Consider the following 20115-nt stretch of genomic DNA (forward strand, 5'->3'; position numbering starts at 1 on the left):
ATTATCAACAGAAAGTAAACAAATTTTATCCAGTCATCGGTCAATGGACATTTAGGTTGTTTCTAATCTTGGCTATTTTATACAATGGGACACTACTCAGCCATTAAAAAAAATAATGAGATAATGCTATTTGCAGCAACATGGATAGGACTGGAGATTTGTCATTCTAAGTGAAGTGAGCCAGAAAGAGAAATAAAAATACCACATGATATCACTTATATGTGGAATCTACAAAAAAAAAGGCAAATGAACTTATTTACAAAACAGAAACAGACTCAGAGACATACAAAACAAACTTATGGTTACCAGTGGGGGAAAGATGTGGGAAGGGATAAACTGGGAGTTCAAGATTTGCAGATACTAACTAATTTATATAAAATGATAAACAAGTTTATACTGTATAGTACAGGAGACTATATTCAATATCTTGTAGTAACTTATGGTGAAAAAGAATATGAAAATGAATATATGTACATTCATGTATGACTGAAGCATTATGCTGTACACCAGAAGTTGACACAACATTGTAAACTGACAATATTTCAATAAAAAATATATACACAAAATTTTTAAAAGTAAGCATGTTTTATACTTACGCATTATGTTCAAGTAACAAAATTACTGAGTTCATTGTATAGGTACAAAGTACACAGAAGTTATTCTGGGATTAACTTTCTTGGGTGAAAAAAATATAGCAGTGAAGCCATAAAGGATACTTTAATGACTACACACAGATCATTTGGTTGAAGATACAAGTGAGTTAACTGCCAAGTTCTCTTTCCCTTCTTCAGTTTCTGGGTATCTGTCACAGGCTCAGTAAATTCCCAACTCTGAGCAAGTATACACTACTGATATATGCACACTCATGAGATAGGAAGAATCACAGATAAGAAAATTGAGACATTACAGATTTCAATAGGCTTTCCTTGAGTCTAAGTACTAGTAAGCTACAAAGTATCTGATATTATACATAAAAATAGTTTTTGATAACTGATTTTTAAGGAATTTGAGAAGTTGCTTCATTCTCACTTTTAATTTAATAAAGCAATTTGATAAATGTATTCTTAATAATATTTTAATGTAAAAAACTTTTTAGAAGTTTTGAAGCTAAGATCAGAACATCCTACCATCAGAACATCATGAGGTAATGTAATTTCCTTTTTACATCTAATTTTAATGAAATGCTATTTGAAAATTTTTAAATTCATATTGAATTTAATGAATGTCCATCCCGTGTATCAGGGAATCTAGAATAGTATAAGTAGGATTTTTGTCTTCCAGAAGCTTAAAATTTAGGTGGAGAAACAATATAAATGTTAACCAAAATTTTAGAAAGGGAGACCTGATTGAAATAACAGGTGTTTATTTGGAGTTTGTTAGAACTGCAGCCCGGGAGACACAAATTCAAGAAGCACTTGAATTATGTTCTGTTGGACTACAAAATTGGGGAGGCTTCTAAAGGCAAAAATCACAAGATACCAGTTAGTTACATGAGCTATCAGAATTATAATTGGAGCTGGCAAGAAGTAAGGGTGCTTGTTAAGAAAGGATTGGTTGGGGTCTTAAATGGTTGCATAGTTAGAAAAAGGAGAACTTGAGACCAAAAGGCTGCAGCTGGCAGGTGTTCTGAATACAGCTGATGATAACCTACAGTTGAAAAACAGCTTAAGTTCTCAGTGAGGCAGAGACGCATCTGAGACCAGATCCTTAATTCCTGCCCAACTTCTTTTTTGTATGCCTGAACTATGAATACTCCATTATAATTTTAACTTGTCATCATAAATATACATAGAAAAGAAAAACAAGAACTAAAGTATGTGTTACTGTCCAAATGTATTGTGAATTAATAAGGAGAGATATTAAACTTTGCAGGCTTACTTTTAGAACACAGTTTTGATATCAAAATTCTGCTGGAAATAACAATCCTAATTATTTTGAAGAAAAGAATTAGAGACGATATCCAGACAACAAACACTAAAGCTTCATTATGATTTGTTTGAATTTTATCAATGGGAAAAAATATTACCTTTGGACTACATTTAACATGACTCAATCTGGAAGCCATTGCATCCACACAAGAAAGGCTCAAGTTCTCTAATAAAGTGCCTCTAAACAATCGTGTTGCTTGGGGTAAAAAAATAATTTAATGGAAGGAAGAAAGGAAATGAATGTTAACATTGGCTTTAAGTATTTCAAACATTCGATATGTCATTGTGTCTGTGTGACAACCAATTCTATTCAGAGGCTCTTGCAAATGTGAACTCTATTTAAATAAATCATGATAGTGCAATCTTGAGTACATTTCAAAAAAAGAAAGCAAAGTATTATTCAAATTAATTGTATATCTTTCCCCAAAATAGAGAAATATGTATGGGAGATCAACAGATATTTTGCATTAAACAATAAATATTTCTGTAATAATTAATTAATTAATTATATTAAAATGTGCTTCTGCTATTTACATGGTAGTTTGACATAAACTCTTATTCTGCCAGCCTTAGATTTTTATTTAGCAAGTTCTATGGTCTAAATGTTTGTGTCCCCTGAAAACTCCTATTTTGGAACCTAACCATCAAAGTGGTGGTATGGGGACTTTGGGAGGTGATTCAGTCATGAGAGTGGATCTCTTATAAATGGAATCAATGCCCTTATAAAAGTGGCACAAGAAAGCTCCTTTACCCCCATATGAGAGAATACAAGAACTCAGCAGCCTGATGAGGATCCTAAAAAAAATTGGACCATATGGCAGGCTGATATTGAACTTCTAGCCTCCTGAACTGTGAGAAATAAATTTTTGTTGTTTATCAGCCACCCAATCTATGGTATTTTGTTATATCAGTCCAAACATGCTAAGACACAAGGTGATCTACAGATTCAATGCTAACTCCATCAAAACCCCAGTAGCCTTTTTATAGATACTGTAAAAAAAATCCTAAAATTCATGTGGAACCACAAAAGACTCAGAATAGCCAAAGCAATTTTGAAAAAGAAGAACAAAGCTGGAGACATCACATTCCCGAATTTAAAAATATTACAAAACTACCACAATTAAAACAGTATGGTACTGGTATAAAGACAGATGTACAGACCAATGGAACAGAATAGAGACCACAGGAATAAACCCACACGTATATAGTCAAATGATCTTCCACATAGGTGCCAAGAATACACAACAGGGAAAGGAGAGTCTCTTCAATAAATGGTGCTGGGAAAACTGGATATCCACAAGCCAAAGTGTGAATTTGGATTCTATCTTATATCATATTAAAAAATCAACTGAAAATGGATTAAAGACCTAATTTTAAACAGAGAAAAATATATTGCTCTAGTTGCAGTGACTCATGAAATGGCAATGCCAGGTAAGACTTCCAAAAAATGAAAAATATGGTAATAGGTGGGGGAGAAAACTATACCCTCAAAATTGGAATTTATGACAGGGATTTAAATTTTGTTGAATGACATTTCAGCATATACGTATAAAACTACAGGATTTTTTTCCTAGATGTATAAATGTGGTAAATTATTTGAGTATGTTCTAGTACTTAATTATGGTTAACTTTTCAAGAATGAACTACTGTAAATGATGTGTTATTCTTCTTAATCATTTTTGGATTTTCTATTTGTTAACATTTTATTTTAATTTTTTTGCTTATTCATAATTCAGATTGGTGTGTAGATTTTATTTATGCAATATTTGTCACAAAAAATAATATTTTAAAAATTAATCTTTTTGTTCTATGCTCTAGAATAGCTTAGTGTTGGAATTATCTGTTCTTTATAATTTGTTGGTATAGCTATGAAAGTGTCTGAGCTTGCCTAGTATTTTCTTAGGGGATAACTCAATGACAGAGTTCTCTGATTATTTTGAAAAAATCAACATGTATATTATTATTTCCTTTTCAATATGTATTGTGGCAGTTACATTTTCATAGAAAATTATCAGTTTCATTGCAGTTTTCAATTATATTTATACACAATTAGCAACTCAATTTACTATGAATCTTTCTGTGGAATCATTCTGCATTTTATTTTCTGATTTTATCAATTATTCTTTCTTGCATCATTATTACAGAATAGTACTTGTTTAATTTCTACTCTTTTCATGGTGTGTTTTTAATTTCTTTTTGATCCAATTTTAGTTAATGTTTCATGGACACTCAACAGAATGTGATCCTTTAATTTGGGGATTCAGAATTCATGCGTAAGCAATCACTTCTAATTCACAAATTCTTATTTTAGGCCTTCTATAGTTTCTGTTTTTGATGTTGTTTTTCTTTTGACCTTGTCATTATCTGAGAGGAGTAAATTAAAATATTCTACCATTATTATGCTTTTGTTTAGCTTTTTATTTTTAAGGCTTTATGATTATAAGTATTAGCTTGATTATAATTATTAGCTTTTTTAATTTGTAGATATTCATAATCTAAAGTCTCCTTACAAATTGTTAACTTTGTTGCTTTCTTTAAACTTGAATTTCACCTAATTTGATGGACTATAGATTAGTGTCAATGGTCAACAGTGTGTCAATATTAATTTCTTGATTTTAATTGTTTTATGATTATTTACAAAAATGTCCTCTTAGAATATACACTTTGAGGTATTTAGGGATAAAGTCACATTAAAGAGTCACATTTCCTACAATTTACCCTCAATTTTTAGAAATAATCTTTACATATATATTATTAATGATTGTTATATAGACAATAGATACATAGATAAAAGATAGTAAAAGCAAATAAACTAAAATGTAAACAATTTGTGAATCTGGGTAAACGACATTAGATACTTTGTGTATTACATTCACAACTTTTCTGTAACTTTGATATTATGTTTAAATAATAAGTAAGTTATTAAAAAATTCTAAACAACCAGGGAAGTTTTGGCATTTGCTGCAGTTTACTTATGTTCATGAACTGAAGCTTTCTCATAATTTCTGGACAGACACTAATGGTTTTCCTGTCTAGTCAGCCCTTTGGGTATTTATTAAGCCAGACTCCCAAAATGTAAAGTTAAAAGTTTTATTTGTAATAGTAGCAGTTGAAACTAATAGCTAAATTTAAGTAAAATATTGAACATATAATTTAATAATCAAACTATATTATGCTACATTCCTTTTACATACTCATCACCATTCCATAGTTTGATTTTATGTTGGGTTATTTTTTAATCAATCTCTTTATGAACTAAAATACACTTAAGTGTTTTACAATAAAATTATGCATGTTAATATGAGGCTAAGCTATCTTAGAAAAGAATAAGATTTGTAAATCAATGTGGTATTGTTTTCATATCTTACTGGGCACCAAGATACAATTTATGAATTAGCATTTTTCCTCACCATTTGGAATCCCAGTCTAATTTTAAATGACCATTTCAATTATTACTTTCCTTTACTCATCTTTGCCTCATACGAGCAAAATTAACTAGATTTACTAAATACGAGAATAGACAAAATCAAAGATTTGATGACACATTGGGAAAAGGATCAGGGAGTACAATAAAATTCAAAAGGAGGAGGAGAAACGTGGTCACAAATATTTGGCAAGCTTTATTTAAGAGTATTTCTTAATGTTAGACAGTCCTCTTAAATAAAGTGACTTAAAAGAGTAGGTAAAAGTTAAAGAAAATTAAACTTAAAATTACAATTATAGATGAAGGGACTAGCATGGCAATTTAATTTGTACCAAGAGTCTTTGTTTACCAATAAATGACATACACAGTAGAATGCATTTGTTAGCGTACATTTACCTTCAATCCTTGGTTATTGTAATATGCTTTTTGTGATTTGATTACAGAAATCATTAAGGTAGATTCATACTGAGAAAAATATTAATGATTTAATTTTGCTATCTATATTTGAGAGTAAATTCAATATAATTACACACTGTCACATATCTAAGTTATTTTTCTTACAAAATTAATCATGCAAATAACTCTAATAGAAAATTTATATTTTTATACACAGTTATGCAGAAAATCGAGGTATGTTTTTGATTAAACATAATATGATTTTGTTTCAAAAATCATGGACTATTCATTGTTGTGATGAGAAAATAAGCAAATATTTGAATGGGAGTCTTTCAAATATTGTACCATTTTAGCAGTAATTTAAAATATTTAAATTCATATGATAAATGAATGTGAATGTGTTAAATTCTATACACATACAAAGTTCTGGAAAATAATTTTAAATAAAGAATAAACTTTTTAAAAGTATATAAATTCTTCTGTGAAAATAAAATTATTGACATATTTCATTTAAAATACTTTACTGACCAAAAATATATATATAAAGTTTTTGGTACATATAATTATAAAACTTTTTCTTGTTTCTTTTCGTAATGAAATTTTCAAGTATATTTACATATACTGACTATAGCCAGCCTGACTTATTTAGAGAGCCTTATAAACGGAAATTATAATACATCTTTTTTGAACAAATAAAAGCAACCTGGACAAATTCTTTTTTCCAATCAAATGAGATATTCAGAGAACTCCCAGAGAACAAGAGAAGCACTTTTCTTGAAGGAAGCATCATTTGACACTGCCTTTTAAAGACCAGAGGGACATTCTTTCCAATAATACAGGTAGATAACAAAATACAAATAGAAAAATCACCCCAGGCTGTAACAAAATACACCAGCATGGAGTTATGTTGTTTTTCATATACCTTATAAAAAGTTAAAGTCCCTCTTGTTTCAATTTTTTCAAAGACTTAGCAAAAATCAACAAAGCCTGTTCAAGTTTATTTTCTCTGCATGACCTCCCACAATTGTTACAAACTGTAGTTTTCTGGACTCTAGATTTGAAGACCAGAACTCTGCCATATTTACTTATAAAATTAGAAATACATTGACAGTTCATATTCTATCAAAATGGTTTTATCTTAATCTGTTGTTTTTCTATACTTCATAAAAAGCTACAAATTATGTGCAGAGATAATAAATATATATAAGCAGTTCAATGTTTATTGTGTAGTTGTATGTGTTGTGAAAACACTCATGTGTATATCTAATATACATCACACTATGTATTCTACTTAGAAGCAAAAACTCAACCATTCATACTGGGACAAGAAAAAATAAAGTAAAATATAAAGTTGCCAAAGTCCACCATAGAAATCAATGCAAAAATAATATCAATGAAGCAGAAGTTTATACATTGAAAAGAGATACAGAGTAGTAGTAATAATAAAGAAAATTCAGTTTAAGATTTAGAGGACAGGTTTTAGAATTTCAGGCAGAATTTAGGAAAAATCACGAAAAGAAGGAAGCAGAAGGAAGAAGTCAAGAGGGACAAGAGCGCTTCCACCTACAGATAACTGATACCCCTGTATTAGAAAGTAGAACTGGAACAGAGAACATAAGCAAACAAAACACAATAATTACAATAGAAAATCTAAGAGTTAATTAAAAATGTACTCTGCTTTTAAGAAATACCTGGAGTTGGGATGAGGAGAGAGCAGACTGTGCACCTTATAACCAGAGGTCAAGGCAGGACTTGTTGGCCTCTGCAGAGGATGAAGCATCACAGAACCCCAAAACCTGACAGGAAAAACAGATGACACATTTAGAGGGTAGGGAGGTGCGATCCCTTCCACTGATGCTGCCATTATGTTTAAGTCCCTTAGACCTGAGAAAATACTGCAGGAAGGAGAAAGAGGGAGTAATAACAATCTAGCTTCAGAAAGTATTTATCAGTAACGTTTACTGTACACAGAATTGGAGGGAGACTATTATAAAGAGTAGTGAGAACTTCTGAATGATGAATCATATAAGAACATGTGAATTTTAGGAAAGAATTTCTTCCACTGAGACAAATAAAATTGTTTCCACATATTTGTTCTGTACCTCTCTGTGCTATTTTTCTTCTATATTGGTCTTTAAAACTAAACTTTTCCATTAAAAACAGCTTTTACAGCTATCAGTATAATTACCTAAGGACATGCTACATTTATATATGCACTTCAGGAAAATCAGCATATTTATGAACTATTTGTATATTTAGAAATATAAATGGTGTATATATGATATATACATATGTATGTATACATATGTATTGTATACATATAGTTATAAAAATATATATATTATACATATGAAGAACTAACTAGTGAGAGAAGAATATGTATCCTAGGCATTTTGGATTATGATTGAAAAGTGAAGGAAACCTGAGTGTTGTGTTTTGGGTTTTTTTTTTTTGAACAAGAGTCATTTCTCTTTGAAGCTCATTCCTAAAAGTTATGTATATTGATAATCTTTTTCACTCTATATAACAATTATTTTTCAAGCAAAATACCTTCCAATGTAGTTCTTTGAGATATAATTCTTATTTTTTATATGCGTATCTAGTAGTTCCCTGGATAATCCAATTCAGCATACTCTAAGCCTGGAAGGGTTGTCTTATTTTCATATTAGATTTGTTTAATCCATCATTGATATATTCATATGAAACCTCACCCCACATCTTGAATTTTTATAGCTATTCATCTTACATTTATAGGATATCAAATATGGAAATTAATTGAGAATGTCCTGCAGGCATCTTTTTTTCTAGTGAGACAGAAAGGATAATTTATATCCATATATTATATTTGCAATACCTTTCTGAGTGAGTTGATTAATGAAATATAAATTACCTTTTAAAATTCTTATATTTTCATTTTTTATGATCTAAATGACTTTTGTTCTCTGTGGCATTTATTTTAGAAGATTAAAAAAAACTTTCATTTTATTTTATGTTTCCTGTTATAAAATGTAAGTTTCAAATCCACTAAATAGAATTGAACAACTGGTGAAATTCTCATAATAAAAGGACTCACTGAAGCTCAACTTAAATCTTTACTATGAAATTCAAAAACAAAAGTAGAGACATGGACATGCTTAGTGAACAACAGTCAGTGATTTTTCGAACAAATGATTTAGGGGAGAATTAAGCTAATGAGTAGACTGTTTTCTTTTCCCTTTTCTTCTTCATCTTCTTTTTTTTTTTTTTTAATAGAGGAAGACTGCATTTAACAAGGAATGCATTACAGCAAGGAAAGAAAAAAAAGTGAAAAGTGTCCTGCTACAAAACATCTATAATTCTAGGTAAGATGCAACATATATCATATTAAATATATGTTGGCGCTAAAACAAAATATTGAGGGAAAAAACACGAGCCAGTTATAAAAAGGAAATGGAATTCAGAGTGCTGAGGAGGATTTAATTTGGGGTTTGCACAGCCAGAGGGAAACAACAGGTAAGACCTTACCCCCTGAATGAAGCCAGGGCTCCAAAAATTATACATCTTAGGGGGAAGCCTGAGTTAGGGGGAAAAAAATCTACTTACCTAGTAAGAGTGATAAGGAGAAAACTTTTCTGCTTCAACTTCATCATCAGACAGGAAAAACTTCTCTAAAAATGTATAACGAGTCTTACACTCAACCTAGGATTCTGAAAGAAATATTATCTCTGTCATCCAGGAATCCACGAACAAATTAACATATGAGACGCTCCGAGATGGTGGTCTTCCAAGGGGGAAAAAAAAATGCAAACACAAGCACAGGTGCTCGCTCTCTAAGGAAAATTTCCTCAACTAAGTTACTTCAGGATTCCCACAGAGAAAGGACAGCGCTCCTCTACCAGCGAGCGCACACTCGGCCTCACGGGTCGTGGGCGGGGCTGCCTGACGCGGTTCCCGTCAGGAGGGGCAGGGTTCTCGCGAGACTGCGCAGCTCTGGTGCTCGGACTCCAGCGCCTCCGCTGAGGTGAGGTGTAGCGGGCAGCCATCTCACCCTATGAACTGTACTGAAGCGACAGGTGCAAGACCTCTGTACGCCCCAACGTATGAGCAAGTGAAACTAGACAAGCACAAAGGAAAGGAAAGGTTAGACTTTATTTTACTACCCAGATTTTATTTTTGTTTCGTGAGAATTCTTTAGACTTTGCCGGTGACAGTGGTGGGGTTGCAACCTTGGGAGCGTCCCCGGTAAAGCCAGCCACATACATGGAGGCCCCGGGGAGGCCGAAGAAAGGGGCAGACCACTCCTGACTGGCAGGTTGCAGGTTTCATAAACAAGGGAGCTTACACAGGAGGCTTGTCTTGAGAGGCCACAAGACGAGAGAGATCTCTGCGCCCACCCACCAGAATCTGAAAAGTGTTTACTGAGGCCTTCACTGGGTTCAGTCACGTGCTTCATTCAGATGGTCTCAACACCCTTAGCCTTTATCTCAAGACTGTGTCCTTGGGCAGCTTCTGGACAGGGGAAGGCACGTGGAGTCCATGTTCCAAGGACAGGGCAGGGGCGCCCCAAATCGCCCAGGTCCAGCTCGATGGTCAACCAGTGGTCATACCCTCTCCGTGACTGCCCCCAACGTTAATACACTTTTCTACACATTACTAATTTATGAAAGTAAAAAAGTCTTCTAATATCATATATGTATATTTTGTTACTAAAGGAAAATTAATTTAAAACTGGGCACCATGTTTGTCCTGAATCTTTAATCATTTTAATGATTTAATCTTAGTCAATATTATTTAGAGTATTACATCTCTCATTGCTAACTTGCCTAGCAAATATAATAAAACATTAGTTGGCTTCCTTAAGGACTATCTAGAGATCTTGTTTCACTATTTAGGCATTTTAAGTAGTACCAATGAATTAATTGCTCTCAGCATCTGATTTGAGTTGTTTTTTGTTTTGTTTTGTTTTTTTCGGCCCTGGTACTTAGATTTAATTGGTAGATACAAGATGAACACATAGAGTAGAATATATATAACCCAATTTGTTTTGCCTGGGCTGATTTAATTAAGTTTTCCAGCTGAGTGAAAACACCTTTTATTCCTCAACACTTTATTTACATAATCCTAAAGCTGGCAACCTACACAAATTGGAGGTTTTCTTAGGAAATGTGGAATCTATGTCCATCTATCTTGTGTCCAACATATATGTATAACTGGGGTCACTGCATTGAAACCCCTTGCAATTGACTAATCCAAAACCAGCTACAAAAGTTACATAAAATACAGAAATGGTGTGTTTATTTTGAGGCAATTCATCCAGATGTATACTTATGATTTGTATACATTTCTGTGTTATACATGTAGACAAAGCCCTTTTTTTTAAGAAAGGACATGCTGCTCAGTTTTGGGATAGTTTTGAGTCCTAATAAATAACTTGCACCCCAAATACTGATTTGGTATTTGTTTCTGCAGAACCCAACCTAGTACGATTTCTACATATACTTTAAACTTCCTTAAAGTAACATTCAGTAAAAATAGCCATTTTAGGATACAAATAGACATGATGCATGATGCAGAAGGAAAATATAGCACTAAATCAAAAGATCACAGGTGGATTGCACATTATACATATTACGAAGATTGGCAAACAATAGTGAGGTAGTGAGAATTGAAATAGTTTCAGTTTTGTGGAGTCTGTGAGACTTAAGCTGAAGTTTGGGCAGGCTAAGTTGCACGTGGAAAGATATGAAAATATGGACAAGTGAAACAACCACAAATCTTGGCATGTAAATAAAAATGCCATGAAGTATGGAATGGAGTTACTTAGGAGTCATCTTAATGCTTTTAATATCTCATTCTGTGATATATATTTTTTAAATGTTTGGTATGCAAGATGAGGTGTCTCTCATCGCTAACTTTAACAGTCTATGTATGAAACCTCTTTTGATAGTTTCTTTACTTCATCATTTTATAATGATCAGTTCGTATTTTTAAATTGGCATTTATTTTGGTCACCTACTGAGTTTTAACATTCAAGTCATTCTTTGTTTCTTTTAAGTTTGAAAATATTGAGAGGAATTATGTTTTTTTAAACAGTAATTTCTCTCTTTAAAATATCCTTTCTACATTATAAAACAAACTATTTTCTGTGAATAAATTGATTTTGTATGTTTTTTCCTTTATCGTGGCAATGATATAAAATAGTGAGAATGGGGCTTCATCAGTATGTTAAGGCTACCAAAGCTTTGTGATGAGTATATTTTCAGTGAAGTAGAGAATATCAGTTGTAAATATCGACCGTTGTTCTATTTTCTCTAAGTATTTGTTAATGAGTTCAACTTTTTTTTTTCTTCTGCCACTAATATGTATTCTCTTATTTACTTTGAACACTTTGAGTTCATGGACATTCAAAGGGCTTTAGGATGGGTGGTCTACCTGGGACTTGTGCAGATTGATTTGTCTATTAGTCCCTCCAAGGAGTGACACTGTGCATGAAATACATGTGCCTTGTATTACTGGTGAAGCAGCTTTGTTACTTTTAAGGAGTTTGGTTTTATTTTTGTTTCTCTTACTGATACTTGGTAACTAATCTTCAAAGTTAATAACAGACACCTAGTGATTTGAGTGATTTTCCTGATAAAACATATCTGTATTATTTTTTTCTTCACTTGCAAAAAGTGTAAAATAATATTTTTGAGATAATTACAGTATACAAGTATGTGGAAATGAATAATTACACATGTCATAAAGATGGGAAAGAAGAGTCTAGATAATTGTTGTAGTTTCTTTTAAAGGTGTCCTTATAAAATTATTTCCTTCTCCTTTGGGATAAGAATTAAAAGAATTCTTAGAAGTTCACCTGATGCCTTCCTGATAATAAAGTTCTGTCATTATGACAGATAGTTATCATTTTGGTAAATTATTTCTCCCTTCTAGCATGTGTAGATGTTTTCAGTGGATGCACCTGTCTTATAAGTGTCTTCTAAAGAAAATGAAAATGACACGACTTCAGGGGTCTGCTGGTTGAAATATTTTTTCCAATTATCTGTGTCAGCACAGAGAGAAATAATGTTAATTCTGACCTAAAGATATGGTTCAAGAAGCTTTTCTTCATGCATTCTTACAGTTCTCATTGATCTTTTTTAAGTGAAGGCCACTTAGCAAATTTCCTCCAGTAAGTTCCTATCTTTTTTTTCTTCAAGTTTTTGAATTCTTCCTACATTTTCTCTGTTAGTGATATTGCAGATGGCAGGTAATTGGCATTGTTACTCTTGTCCTCATTATCACTGTAGATTTTGAAAAACAATCTAGCAGAGTGCAAGATTCCAAGTTAACTGTCAGTTATATTCTTACTGAACAGAAAGAGCATCTGGCTTTCTAAACTGATTACAGACCTAAACCTGAGATGAATGTTTTAAAATATATTGTAACTTCATAATCTTGGAAATAATATTAATTATAGATACAATATCAATTTTCAGTTTCTTATACAAAAAAAATTTTGGGGGAGAAGAATGTATTTTTTATTTATAGAGAATTGTTACATGAAAAATGCTTAGAAATACTAAATTTAGGATAACAACTTACATATGCTTTAAGACTTTTCAGATATAATAGAACTTATAAATGCCAATTATTTATTGTGCATCAGTGAACATGAAGCTATATGTTAAACCTGATTATTCTAGTAAATTAAAACATTACAAAGCTCACAGTGCAATTCCAAATTCTTTGTCAAATCATAAAAACTGGCACACTCTTTAATCCCCAAAACACATAATATGTATAAAAGTTCAGGTCTAAGATATTTCATAGTATCATTTACAGAAGTAATATTTGGAAACATATAATATACAATAGAAAATGATTGCATACGCATTTTAGCCCATGTATATGATACAATGTATATTTTGGTTAATCTTACCTTTATTTTAAGTACATTTGTTGGCATAAAATATAAGCATGATACATTATGTATAAAAGTTACAAAATAATATGTACAGGAAAATGTTCCTCAGCATTTATTCAAAATCTGCAGGATTACATGCAAAATATATTTTCAGTAGTAGTACTATTGTTAATTTTAATCTTCCTTGTGATTATGCATGTTTGTTAACTTACAGTGCTGAAAATAAGGTTCAGTAATAATGATGATGATAATGAAAATTATTATTAGTGTTATATTAATGGTAAGCACACAGTTTCAGTGTTCTTCATTTTTCCAATGTTTCTCATTTTTATGAAATGCACACAGATAAAAAAATAATTTTGTAGCAGCCTTAACTAAACTGTAAAGAAACCTGGACATCAATATAGGGCAAGGTGAAAATTTCTTTTACTGTCTCATAATTCTATTCAGATTAATTAAATACATATTTTAATAATATTAAATATTTAAAACAATATTTTAAATATTTAGTTTGTAAAATACCTCAAAATAAAATATTTTCAAATCTTATAATGATAAAGTTAAGCTTGCTTCTATAAATATAATTTTTAATATTAAATGTAGTGGTTGCATTGAGCTGCTAATTCAACTTTTTAAAAGATTGTTTACATTCTGAGGGAGTCTAAATTGATAAGAAACTCTCAGTAGAGACAGGTGGTAGCAAAAGGCAGAAGAATATTTCGTAGTTTTTCTCTAATTGACAGAAACCGTTTTTATCTTTATTAACTAGCATTTTGCCATCTTAACTTATAAAAATTTATTATAAGGGTGGAATTTTTCTGTAGTTTATCAACCCTTTTTTAATTGAACAATATAATGATGAAGTTAACTATAATAATACAAATTAAATATGAATACAAGAAATTTCCACCAAAATGGGATAATTATAATGAATTATAATTATAATTCATTATAATGAATTATAATGAAGCTTTTTTTTTTAAAGTTTACATAGGTACTGCTCTACTAGTTCTAATGACTTATCTTTAAATGCTATTCAAACAACTTGGGGCATTTTATAACATACTCAAAGTTGATTGTTGCTCTAAATTCATAAAATGTGTCAGAACATTTTCCTGTATTTTAACACAGTGGTTGTAATTTTCAATTACATTTATTCAGGTGTTAAAAACTTTCAGCTTGCAAATCAGTTTTGGAGGCAAAAAAAAATTCCTTTAAAAACCTGAAAAATCAGAGTCACCCTCACAGTATTTTGAAATATTTTGATTATAAGCTCTTGATAAAACTCTTCCTCTAGATAGCAATGAATTTCATCATGAAATTACAAAGAGTAATATGCTATTTCTTCTTATAAACCAGAAAACTATATGAACTATATAAACATCAGTGTCATTAGTCATTGCATTTGCTCACTGAAATTAGCAAATTCATATATATAAAGTGTTTATCTATGTATAATTAATGTTATCTATGTAAAACTTGGATTTTGTATGGATGTAGGACTTTGTTCAGGCATGTATTTATGTCATTCTTCAAATTAAAAAAATACAAAAATTAGTAAGAAGGCCAAATTGTTTCTTCCGACCACTCCTTTTCAACAAAGTAGTAGAAGACCTAGTAAATAAAATAAGAGAAGAAAGAAAAAAGTATACAGATTGGAAAAAAATAAATAAAACTCTCTTTGTTCACAGATGATGTGATTAGAAAATCAGAAAGAAATGACAAAAAAAAAATTCTGAAACTGAGACATTTTTATAGCCAGGTTGCATGATAAAAGGTTAATATATAAAAGTTAATTGTTTCTCTATATACTAGCAATGAACATGTAGAATTTGAAATTAAAAGCAAATTATGATTTACATTAGCATCACAAAAATGAATACAAATATAACAAAATATGTTTGTATATAAGGAAAAGTACAAATATCTCATTAAATGAATCAAAGAACTAAATAAACAGAGAGGTATTCCATGTTTATGGATCAGAAGACTCAGTATGTCAAGATATCAGTTCTGCCCAATTTGACATATAGATTCAATGTAATCTCAGTCAAAATCCCTGGAAATTATTACTGGATACAAAGAAACTGATTCTAAATGTTATGTAGAGCAGCAAAAAGCCCAAGATACCCAATACAATATCGAAAGAGGAGAGCAAAGTTGGATCACTGATACTACCTGACTTCAAGACTTAATATGAAGTTACTGTAATCAAAACAGTGTGGTTTTGGCAAAGAATTGATAGATCAATGAAACAAAATAAAAAGACCAGAAATAGACCTTTGTAAATATATTGAACTGATCTTTGACAAAGAAGTGAAGACAATACAATGGATCAAAGGTTGTCTCTTTATCAAATGGTTCTGGAACAGTTGAAAAACCACCCTTAAAAAGACCTTAATGCAAACACAAAACTTTAAAACTTAAAAAAGATAAAATGGGAAAAAACTTAAATGACCTTGGGTATGGTAATATCTTTTTATATATAACATCAAAGACACAATCTATGAAAGAAATGAAAGAAATAATTGATAAGCTGGACTTCATTAAAGTTATAAATGTCTGCTTTGTTAAAGATACTGTCAGCAAGAAGAGAAAGCAATCCACATAGTGGGAGCAAATATCTGCAAAAGGCACATCTGATAAAGGGCTATTATCAAAAATATATATTTAAAAAACACCTAAAAGTCAACAGTACGAAAACAAACAACCCAATTTAAAATGGCCCCAAAACCTGAACAGACACCCAACAAAGAAGATATACAAATGGCAAATAAGCATATGGTAAGACTCTCCACATCATCAGAGAAATGCAAATTAGAACCACAGTGACATGCCACTACACAGCTATTAGGATAGCCAAAATATGAAACATTGGCAACACAAAATGCTGGAGAGGAGATGGAACAATAGAAATCCTCAAAGATTTCTGGTAGAAGTACAAAATAGTACAGCTACTTTGGAATACAATTTGGCAGTTTCTTACAAAACTAAACATATTTTTATTGTATGATTTAGCAGTCACAATCCTTGGTAATTACATGACTTGAAAATTTATGTCCATAGAAAAATCTTCACATGTTTATAAGTCTTATTCATAATTGCCAAACTTGGAAACAACCAGCATACCCTTTAGTAGGTGAATGGATTAATACCTCGTGGCACACTCAGATGATGGAATATTATTTAGTACTAAAATAAATGAGCTGTCGAGCCATGAAAAGAAATGGAGGAAACTTAAATGCATATTAATATTACTAAGTGAAAGAAGCCAATTAAAAAGGTTAAATACTGTTACAATTCCACTGATAGGACATTTTCAAAAAACTGAAATTACGAAGATAGTAAAAATATCAGTTGATGCAAATGTTTAGGGCAAAAGGCAGTATTAATAGGCGAAATATAGAAGATTATTAGGGCAGTGAAGATCTACTGTGTGATAATAGTGGATACATGTCATTATACACTTGTCAAAACTCATAGAATGTGCACCACCAATAGTGAACCCCAATGCAAACTATGGACTTTGTTGATAATGATGTGCTAATGTAGACTCAGCAATCATGAAAACTTACCACTGTGGTACAGGATGTTGAAAGTAGGGAAGACTGGGTGTAGTTGGGGAAGAGGGAGTATATGAGAACTCTCTGTACTTCTCTTTCAATTTTGAGGTGAATCTAAAACTACCCTACAAAATAAGGTCTATATATACATGTATATGTATACATCCTCTATTTTATAAACACTGTATATAAATGCCACATATATATTTATAAATTTATAATATATAAACATTGATAAATTCTCACCATTTTGAATATAGAAAAACTTTATTTCTGCATATGCAGCATCTAATACAAATCCTGGTACATAGTAGGTGCCTAACACATTAAAAATAAGTTATGCCATTTAACCTGTGACAGGTACACAGTGTTGTCATAGAAAATGATCCTTTAAGTACATATCCCTAGGAAGTTAATAATTATTAACATCATTCTCTACTTGATCTCCAGTCTGGAGTGAGCATAGCATCAGTTACTGCTGCTGCTCTTCCAAATGGTTTTTTCCAGTACTGGAAGAAAATGATGTGATGGTCAAAGTATTCACAAGTTCCTTTTTCAAATTGTGACCTAAGAAATCAGTGAATATATTTAAAACTTGAACAATACAAACAATACAAACATACGGCTTTAAAATTCTAATTAAAAAAAAACTTGGAATTTTATATCTATATATAAAAATAATTCATCTAACTTTAATATTCCATGTCTGATGATCATAGAATCTTAAAGTTGTATGGATTTCAGAATAATTATTGCTAATTACCTCATTTGTATAGAGACAAAGCCAATAAAATTAAGTGAATTCCCCAAGGTCATATAGCCCATTAGAATGTAATCTTTGACCCAGATCTCTTGGCTCTTTGATGAATAATCTTTTAACATCAAACCTTTTTTGTAGCACTAAGTGATGCATTGTTCTCATTTCATTTTCTATAGTTGAATTGCACTCAAACATTGCTGATTTATCATAAACTAGATTTTCCCAGCAAATTATTTATATAAAAATTACAGTAGAACCTAGTAGTGGGTATCCATTAAACACAGTGTGATTGCATGCAGTATCAATTGTATCATTCATTATTTGTGCCTATACCATTCTATCACTGCTACAAAGAGACTGAAAGCTCTAAAGTTAAAAATAATTTAATAGGAAACTAAGTATCTTTATCATTTTCTTCTATCATTCTCTAAAGTCTACTAGGATAGACAGTGATTCTTTAGAACTGGACTACTTAAAGAGGCTAGTCATTGGAAGCCATTAAATACAATCTGCTTTTCTCATGTTGAAACCTATGTAAGACTATTATTTTTCACAGTTTAGGTGATATTGTAGCTTAGAGTTTCAGTAACTAAGTAATTAACTAACTAAATCTCAGCGAATCAAATGTGATGAGTAAGTTTACCTAAAACGATTCATTGTAGGAAAAACTTTCTTCTGATGGCTGACGAAGGCAAATTAAAATGGATAAATAAAAAATAAATTGCTTGCAGACAGGGCTGCCATAACAAAATGCCACAGTTTGGGTAGCTTAAAAAGTAGAAATTAATTTTCTCAGAGTTCTGGATGCTAAAAAACTGAGAACAAGGTGTCAGCAACTTTGATTTCCCCTGAGATTCCCCACTACTTGGCTTGTAGATAGCCCCCTCTTGCAGTGTCCTCACATGCCCTTTTCTCTGTGCTTCAGCACCCTGGGGTCTCTGTATGTCCTGATTTCCTCTTCTTTTAAGGACACAAGTCTTTACTGAATTAGACCTACCCTAAGGGTCTCATTTTAGCTTAATTTCCTTTCTAAAAGTTCTATCTCCATATGCAGTCACATGCTAAGTAACTAGAGTTTAGGATTTCGCCATGTGAATTTTGGGGACACAGTTCATGCCATAACTTAAACTAGTCAAATTGTTCTTTACAATATGTATGAGAAAAATATGTATATCTTGGATAATAAAGATAAAATGTACTATGTTAGCTAATTTTATCCACATTATTTTAAATCTAAGTTAGCCTTTTTTTTTTTTAATTTTTTATGTTAAAAAACCCAGCAGGTATGTATGGAAATAAGAAAGCTAGTCCAAAAATAAAAAGCTTATAGCATTGACCTGTTTTCTAAAACTTTTAACCTGAAAATACTGGTGTATCATTAATTACATTCAGCTCAGTGGCAGAAATGTAAAGGCTGTAGAAAATGATGAGGGCTTTTGAATTTCTACCACTACTTTTGATATAAATTAAACTGTTAAGCAAGAAAGCATTTCAACAATATATTTTTTCAAACAAACAAAAGAAGTGATGAAAATTTGTCTTACCTCTGATATTGTCAGATAATAGACAAATGACCCAGAAACTGGGGGAACAAAAAGTTGCTGAATAACTTTTATCATACTTCTTTTCACACATTTTTCAATATGGCATTGCAGAGATACATTTGTTGCCTGTTACATTGCTTGACCTAACCCAGATCATAATGCATAAGGATGTTAGTATTTCAAAAGCACTTTGTCATTTTAGATAATATATTGGAAAAGAAGTATAATTTTAAAGGATGGTCACCTTTTGATATGTTTCAGCAGAAATTCTGTATCTATTTAATCAATAGCCTGAGCATTATTAAAGTCAGTTTATACTTGAATGCTTCACATTTCTTCCACTGTTGTGATTCTTCCTAAACATAAAATTATAGAACATTTTTGAGTTTCAGCTGAAAAATAGTTGCTCATTTCCTAATAAATATGAAAATGTTACTATTTAACATTTTAAAATCAATGTACTTTTTTTTAAAATAGAAACTATATAATTGTCAAATTTTATTATATATTTATTAGCTTATAACTTAAATGTCAGTAACATTACTTCTCCATTTCTTTCTGTTTATTGGGTTATCAGTTTTAAGTGTTGCTTTAATCATTAGATTCTATAGGAAA

The sequence above is a fragment of the Camelus dromedarius genome, chromosome 1 (assembly GCF_036321535.1).
Source record: "Camelus dromedarius isolate mCamDro1 chromosome 1, mCamDro1.pat, whole genome shotgun sequence".
Taxonomy (NCBI): domain Eukaryota; kingdom Metazoa; phylum Chordata; class Mammalia; order Artiodactyla; family Camelidae; genus Camelus; species Camelus dromedarius.